Consider the following 8742-nt stretch of genomic DNA (forward strand, 5'->3'; position numbering starts at 1 on the left):
GGATGACGCACTGTTATGGGGGGATCTGTGGATGACGCACTGTTATGGGGGGATCTGTGGATGACGCACTGTTATGGGGGGATCTGTGGATGACGCACTGTTATGGGGGGATCTGTGGATGACGCACTGTTATGGGGGGATCTGTGGATGACGCACTGTTATGGGGGATCTGTGGATGGCACACTGTTATGGGGGATCTGTGGATGGCACACTGTTATGGGGGATCTGTGGATGGCACACTGTTATGGGGGATCTGTGGATGGCACACTGTTATGGGGGATCTGTGGATGGCACACTGTTATGGGGGATCTGTGGATGACACACTGTTATGGAGGACCTGTTGATGATATATGACTGAGAAGGGCTATCAGGGGACATTATACAGGTGGTAATATAACTGAGGGGTATCAGGGTAAATAATACAGGGGGTAATATAACTAAGGGTTATCAGGGTACATTATACAGGGGTAATATAACTGAGGAGGGCTATCAAGGAGATTATACACAGGTATAATGTCCCCTGATAGCCCTCCTCAGTTATATTACCCGTGTATAATAATATCCCCTGATACCCCTTAGTTATATTACCCCCTGTATTATTTACCCTGATACCCCTCAGTTATATTACCCCCTGTATAATGTCCCCTGATAGCCCTTAGTTATATTCCCCCTGTATAATAATGTATAATTTAACCTGATACCCCTCAGTTATATTATATAACTGAGGGGTATCATGGTACATTATACTGGGGTAATATAACTGAGGGGTAGCTATCAGGGTACATTATACAGTGGTAATATAACTGAGGAGGGCTATCAAGACATAATACAGGGGTGAGGGGTAAGATAAGTTATATTACCCCTGTATAATGCCTGATAGTAGCCTAGCCCTCCTCAGTTATATTACCCCTCATGTTACCCTGATAACCCTAGTTATATTGCCCCCTGTATAATTTACCCTGATACCACTCAGATATATTATATAACTGAGGGGTATCAGGGTAATACAGGGGACAATAGAGAAGGCATAGCACTGTGGGACAGGGGGGTACAATGGAACATACTTATTTTTTATATGCCCTCACCTCACCAGCTAGCAGGCGCGCGAGGCTCAGGCACACAGATGCAGCGTGACGTGACGTCAACTCCTCCTGCGCCGCACAGCATGACCCGTACTGCACAGCATGACCCGTACTGCTCCCTCTCTGCGTCAGCTGGGTCCAGGACTCCGCCCCCCTATGTGAATACTAGCCGCCGCCCGCCGGCAGCTCACAGCCAGGTATTGTAGATTAATTTATGTGCGGTGGGCGGCGGCAGCCAGCATAACAGACAGGGGACTAGGGCAGTGAGCACGGAGGTGACGAACCTATTAGGGTGTGCCCAGGCACACCCGGCACACCCCGTGCGCACGCCTATGTAAACATGTAATGGAGCGCCCTGATGGGGGCCCGGCATTGTCACTGTACTTCATGCTGGGCCCCGTCACAGCGCTTCATTACATGTTAGTACAGCGGGCCCCTCCCCCCGCCGGGCCCGGTCGCAGTCGCACTCCCTGCGACCGCGATCGTTACGCCCCTGTATATAGACTCCCTGATCACCCCCCTGTCATTGATCACCCCCCTGTAAGGCTCCATTCAGATGTCCGTATGTGTTTTGCGGATCCGCGGATCCGCAAAACACGGACACCGGCAATGTGCTTTCCGCATTTTGCGGATCCGCACATTGCCAAACTATATAGAAAATGTATTTTCTTGTCCGCAATTGCGGACAAGAATAGGACATGTTCTTTTTTCCCCACATTGTTTGACCCCTTGTTTTGTTTCCCTCTCCTTTCCCCTCCCCCTCCCCATCCCTCCTTTCCCTTCACCATTTTATGAATCAGCTCTTGAAATGATTTATATTGATGTTTTTTCAAATAATTACATTGTTTAATATGCCTTTTAAAATTAGGAAGTATTATTCCTGTGATGACTCAACAGGTTATAATGTATACAAACTTCCATTTGTAATGGTGATATTTATCTCATTTTATATTTTGTTAAACTTGTATTAATTTATTAATATATTTGTTAATAAAACAAAATTTACAAGAATAGGACATGTTCTATATTTTTGCGGAACGGAAGTGCGGACCCGGAAGTGCAGATCCGCATTTCCGGATCCGAGCGGGACAAAGTCTGTCCCCATAGAAATAAATGGGTCCGCAATTCCGTTCCGCAAAATGCGGAACAGAATTGCGGACGTGTGAATGGGGCCTAATGGTCCCTTATCACCGCCAGTTAGTTAGCTAATTGTAAGGTAGTTAGCGCCCAGCCCACCGCAGTCACTGATTAGTCGCTGATTAGCGGCATCGCTGTCGCTAATCAGCACTAGTACTATATAGTATCTGTAAGTGATCAAGACTGATCGCAATCAGATCTATATCAGTACATTAGGGTCACCTTAGGCTCTACAAAAAATGCAGTTTTCACCCGATCAGGCCTCATATTGTGCGCACACTTGCGTTCAGTCCACCCCACCGCAGTGACAGAATTATTATTATTTTTCGGATCACTGCAAAAACAATGTAAAATCGCTGCGGCACTATAAAGATCACTTTTGAGCTTTTTGGATCTTTATTAGCAATCGCAGCTTTACTTCGCAAGCACTCCTATGTCCTTTCCCCGTACTCAGGAGAAGTAGGGCAATGTGCTTTGGGGTGTATTTTTACTTATACCCATGCTGGGTGAGAGAAATATCTCAGTAAATGACAACTTAAAAAAAATGATACAAAGTTGTCAATTTACTGAGATATTTCTCTCACCCAGCATGGGTATATGTAAAAATACACCCCAAAACACATTGCCCTACTTCTTCTGAGTGCGGAGATACCACATGTGTGACACTTTTTGCAGCCTAGATGCGTAAAGGGGCCGAAAGTCCGAGTACCTTTAGGCTTTACAGGGTTGCTCACAATTTAGCCCCGCCCAAAATGCCAGAACAGTAAACACACCCCACAAATGACCCTATTTCAGAAAGTAGACGCCCCAAGGTATTAACTGAGGGGCATAGTGAGTCCGTAGGAGATTTTTTTTTTTTTTAAATTTTTTTTCAGAAAGTGTCATTTTCTGCTAAAAATTAAATCATACATAAACTCACCATGCTCCTCCGCGAATACTTTGGGGTGTCTTCTTTCTAAAATGGGGTCATTTGGGGTGTATTTATACTATCCTGGCATTCTAGCACCTCAAGAAACATGACAGGTGCTCAGAAAGTCAGAGCTGCTTCAAAATGCGGAAATTCACATTTTTGTACCATAGTTTGTAAACGCTATAACTTTTGTGCAAACCAATAAATATAGACTTATTGGATTTTTTTTTTATCAAAGACATGTAGCACAATAAATTCTGACACAAACTTGCATAGAAATGTAATTATATTTGAACAATTTAGCCAGAGAAAGTTAAAAATACACTTTTTTGAGAAAATTGCAGTCTATTTTGATTAATATCAGAAAAACGAAAACTCTCAGCAGCAATCAAATACCACCAAAAGAAAGCTGTATTTGTGAGAAGAAAAGGAGGTAAAATTCATTTGGGTGCCAAGTTGCATGAACGAGCAATAAACCGTTAAAGTTGTGAAGTGCCGATTTGTAAAAAAGGGCCTGATCACTAGGGAGGTATAAACCTGTGGTCCTTAAGTGGTTAAAGAATATACACCAGCTAGGGGCTGGTGTAGACTTCAGCTATAACTTAGACCAGTTTCTGGAAAAATTTTGAGTAAATTTGGTGGTCTGCACTATAAGCCCTGCCCTTCATTATAAGCCTCACCCCTTTTATCGCCCCTTTGGGAAAGGGTCGAGAAGCTCAAAAAGTTGCAAATTATGGTGTAAATACGGCATGTGCCATAATTTGCAAATTTTCTGACGCACTGTTATGGGGGGATCTGTGGATGACGCACTGTTATGGGGGGATCTGTGACGGACACTGTTATGGGGGGATCTGTGACAGATACTGTTATAGGGGGATCTGTGGCTGACACTGTTATGGGGGATCTGTGGATGACACTGTTACGGGGGGATCTGTGGCTGACACTGTTACAGGGCGGATCTGTGGCTGACACTGTTACAGGGGGGATCTGTGGCTAACACTGTTACAGGGGGGGAATCTGTGGCTGCAACTGTTACAGGGGGGGATCTGTGTCTGACACTGTTACAGGGGGGATCTGTGGCTGACACTGTTACAGGGGGATCTGTGGCTGACACTGTTACAGGGGGGAATCAGTTGCTGCAACTGTTACAGGGGGGATCTGTGTCTGACACTGTTACAGGGGGATCTGTGGCTGAGACTGTTACAGGGGGGATCTGTGGCTGACACTGTTATGAGGGATCTGTGAGTGGCACTGTTATGGGGGAATCTGTGGGTGGCACTGTTACAGGGGGATCTGTGGCTGACACTGTTACAGGGGGATCTGTGGCTGACACTGTTACAGGGGGATCTGTGACTGACACTGTTACAGGGGGGATCTGTGGGTGGCACTGTTATGAGGGATCTGTGAGTGGCACTGTTATGGGGGAATCTGTGGGTGGCACTGTTATATATGTTCCATCCACAGACACCCCCAGCCCTTAACAGTGCCATCCACAGATGTCCCCCATAAAACTGTCATCCACAGATTCCCCCCCCCCCACCGCTCCAGTGCTGCAGTATACAAATATAAAATGTCTCATTCATTTAAAAGTGATTAAACATGCCCCCTCACTCCTAATATTACCATACATCCTAACAGCTTCTGTACAACGCAGGCAGGCAGGCCGGGCGGACGGTGCGTCACTCACTGACGTCACGTGCCTGAGGCGACGCAGGCACGTGACATTAGGGAGTTACGCTGCCGCCCGCCCGGCCTGCCTGCCTGCATTCTACAGAGGCTGTTAGGTGTACGGTAATATTAAAGGTGGGGGGGGGGCATGTTTAATCACTTTAAATTGAATGAGACATTTTATATTTGTATAGTGCAGCACTGGAGCGGCGGGGCCGGAGTACAGTGACTGCACTGCCCCGCTGCTATTGCCAGCCCCCAGCTCCTCCTCACAGTCCCTCCCCACTCGCTCATATATCGCAACCTGCGATGTAAAACATGTCAGCATTCGCCCCATAAGACACAGGGGCATTTTTCCCCCATTTTGGGGGGGGGGGGGAAAGTGCGTCTTATGGGGCGAAAAATACGGTACTACTACCACTATAACTACTACTAATAATAATATTAATACTACAACTACTACTAGCATAATTAAATACATAATAAAATATGACTAACTTAGTAATAACATATAATTCAAAATTATTTTCTTCCCACAATTTTTTTTCTTCTGGTGCGTTAGAAAGGTACATAATGTAAATCATAGTGAAGGTAGTATTTGTACCAGTGGATGTATATGTGAGTAGGGATGAGCGAACCCGAACTGTATAGTTCGGGTTCGTACCGAATTTTGGGGTGTCCGTGACACGGACCCGAACCCGGACATTTTCGTAAAAGTCTGGGTTCAGGTTCGGTGTTCGTCGCTTTTTTGGCGCTTTTTGAAAGGCTGCAAAGCAGCCAATCAACAAGCGTCATACTACTTGCCCCAAGAGGCCGTCATAGCCATGCCTACTATTGGCATGGCTGTGATTGGCCAGAGCACCATGTGACCCAGCCTCTATTTAAGCTGGAGTCACATAGCGCCGCCTGTCACTCTGCTCTGATTAGCGTAGGGAGAGGTTGCGGCTGCGACAGTAGGGCGAGATTAGGCAGATTAACTCCTCCAAAGGACTTGATTAATTGATCGATCTGCAGCTGTGGATCATTGAGCTGCTGATACTCAATTGCTCACTGTTTTTAGGCTGCCCAGACCGTTTGTCAGTCACTTTTTTCTGGGGTGATCGGCGGCCATTTTGTGTCTTGTGGTGTGCCAGCACAAGCTGCGACCAAGTGCATTTAACCCTCAATGGTGTGGTTGTTTTTTGACTAATTCCTACATCAGTGTAAAGCTGTCACACCAAGTGCATTTAACCAACAATAGTCTGGTTATTTTTTGGCCATATACTACATCAGGGGCAAGCTGTCACCAAGTGCATTTAACCCTCAATGGTGTGGTTGTTTTTTGGCTAAATCCTACATCAGGGTGAAGCTGTCACACCAAGTGCATTTAACCAGCAATAGTCTGTTTATTTTTTGGCCATATACTACATCAGGGGCAAGCTGTCACCAAGTGCATTTAACCCTCAATGGTGTGGTTGTTTTTTGGCTAAATCCTACATCAGGGTGAAGCTGTCACACCAAGTGCATTTAACCAGCAATAGTCTGTTTATTTTTTGGCCATATACTACATCAGGGGCAAGCTGCGCCCGTCACCAAGTGCATTTAACCCTCAGTAGTGTGGTTGATCAAGCTGTCACACCAAGTGCATTTAACCAGCAATAGTGTGGTAATTTTTTGGCCATATCCCAGTCTAATTCTGTCAGTAAACGTATACCTGTCACCCAGCGCCTAAGTACAAGGCCTCAAATTTATATCCAGCTATATCTGTCGTTACTGGTGCAGCTGGTCAAGTTATTTAGTGTCCGTCAAAACACATTGTTTGTTCTGGGTTGAAATACAATTCCCAATTTAGCAATTTCCTAATTTAGTGGTTTCTGCTGTATCAGAGCTATTTAAAATCTATCCCTAAAAGGGTATATCAGATTCAAGGTGCACATAGGGTCATTCTGAATAACTTCACACACACGCTACTGTGCATTTCCAAGTCTAATTCTGTCCGTAAAACGTATACCTGTCACCCAGCGCCTAAATACTAGGCCTCAAATTTATATCCTGGTAAATCTGTCGTTACTGCTGTACTGTTGTGGCTGGGCAAGTTATTTAGTGTCCGTCAAAGCACATTTTTTGTTCTGGGTTGAAATTCAATTCCCAATTTAGCAATTTCCTAATTTATTGGTTTCTGCTGTATCAGAGCTATTTGAAATCTATCCCTAAAAGGGTATATCAGATTCAAGGTGCACATAGGGTGATTCTGAATAACTTCACACACACGCTACTGTGCATTTCCAAGTCTAATTCTGTCAGTAAACCTATACCTGTCACCCAGCGCCTAAATAATAGGCCTCAAATTTATAGTCAGCTAAATCTGTGGTTACTGCTGTGCCTGTATTAGTGTAATACGGTACCTAAATAGATAGCCAGATAGTGTTAGTTGTCTTTAAAAAAAGGCCTGAATTTGAATTCAATACATTGGGTCAAATAATATTTTTGTTGTTGTGGTGAACGATAACAATGAGGAAAACATCTAGTAAAGGACGCAGACGCGGACATGGTCGTGATGGTGTTAGTGGACCCTCTGGTGCTGGGAGAGGACGTGGCCGTTCTGCCACAGCCACACGTCCTAGTGTACCAACTACCTCAGGTCCCAGTAGCCGCCATAATTTACAGCGATATTTGGTGGGGCCCAATGCCGTTCTAAGGATGGTAAGGCCTGAGCAGGTACAGGCATTAGTCAATTGGGTGGCCGACAGTGGATCCAGCACGTTCACATTATCTCCCACCCAGTCTTCTGCAGAAAGCGCACAGATGGCGCCTGAAAACCAAGCCCATCAGTCTGTCACATCACCCCCATGCATACCAGGGAAACTGTCTGAGCCTCAAGTTATGCAGCAGTCTCTTATGCTGTTTAAAGACTCCGCTGGCAGGGTTTCCCAAGGGCATCCACCCAGCCCTTCCCCAGCGGTGGAAGACATAGAATGCACTGACGCACAACCACTTATGTTTCCTGATGATGAGGACATGGGAATACCACCTCAGCATGTCTCTGATGATGACGAAACACAGGTGCCAACTGCTGCGTCTTTCTGCAGTGTGCAGACTGAACAGGAGGTCAGGGATCAAGACTGGGTGGAAGACGATGCAGGGGACGATGAGGTCCTAGACCCCACATGGAATGAAGGTCGTGCCACTGGGTTTCACAGTTCGGAGGAAGAGACAGTGGTGAGACCGAGCCAACAGCGTAGCAAAAGAGGGAGCAGTGGGCAAAAGCAGAACACCCGCCGCCAAGAGACTCCGCCTGCTACTGACCGCCGCCATCTGGGACTGAGCACCCCAAAGGCAGCTTCAAGGAGTTCCCTGACATGGCACTTCTTCAAAAAATGTGCTGACGACAAGACCCGAGTGGTTTGCACGCTATGCCATCAGAGCCTGAAGCGAGGCATTAACGTTCTGAACCTTAGCACAACCTGCATGACCAGGCACCTGCATGCAAAGCATGAACTGCAGTGGAGTAAACACCTTAAAACCAAGGAAGTCACTCAGGCTCCCCCTGCTACCTCTTCTGCTGCTGCCGCCTCGGCCTCTTCTGCTGCTGCCGCCTCGGCCTCTTCCTCCGCCTCTGGAGGAACGTTGGCACCTGCCGCCCAGCAAACAGGGGATGTACCACCAACACCACCACCACCTCCGTCACCAAGCATCTCAACCATGTCACACGGCAGCGTTCAGCTCTCCATCTCACAAACATTTGAGAGAAAGCGTAAATTCCCACCTAGCCACCCTCGATCCCTGGCCCTGAATGCCAGCATTTCTAAACTACTGGCCTATGAAATGCTGTCATTTAGGCTGGTGGACACAGACAGCTTCAAACAGCTCATGTCACTTGCTGTCCCACAGTATGTTGTTCCCAGCCGGCACTACTTCTCCAAGAGAGCCGTGCCTTCCCTGCACAACCAAGTATCCGATAAAATC

The sequence above is a fragment of the Bufo gargarizans genome, chromosome 2 (assembly GCF_014858855.1).
Source record: "Bufo gargarizans isolate SCDJY-AF-19 chromosome 2, ASM1485885v1, whole genome shotgun sequence".
In the NCBI taxonomy this organism is placed as follows: Eukaryota; Metazoa; Chordata; class Amphibia; order Anura; family Bufonidae; genus Bufo; species Bufo gargarizans.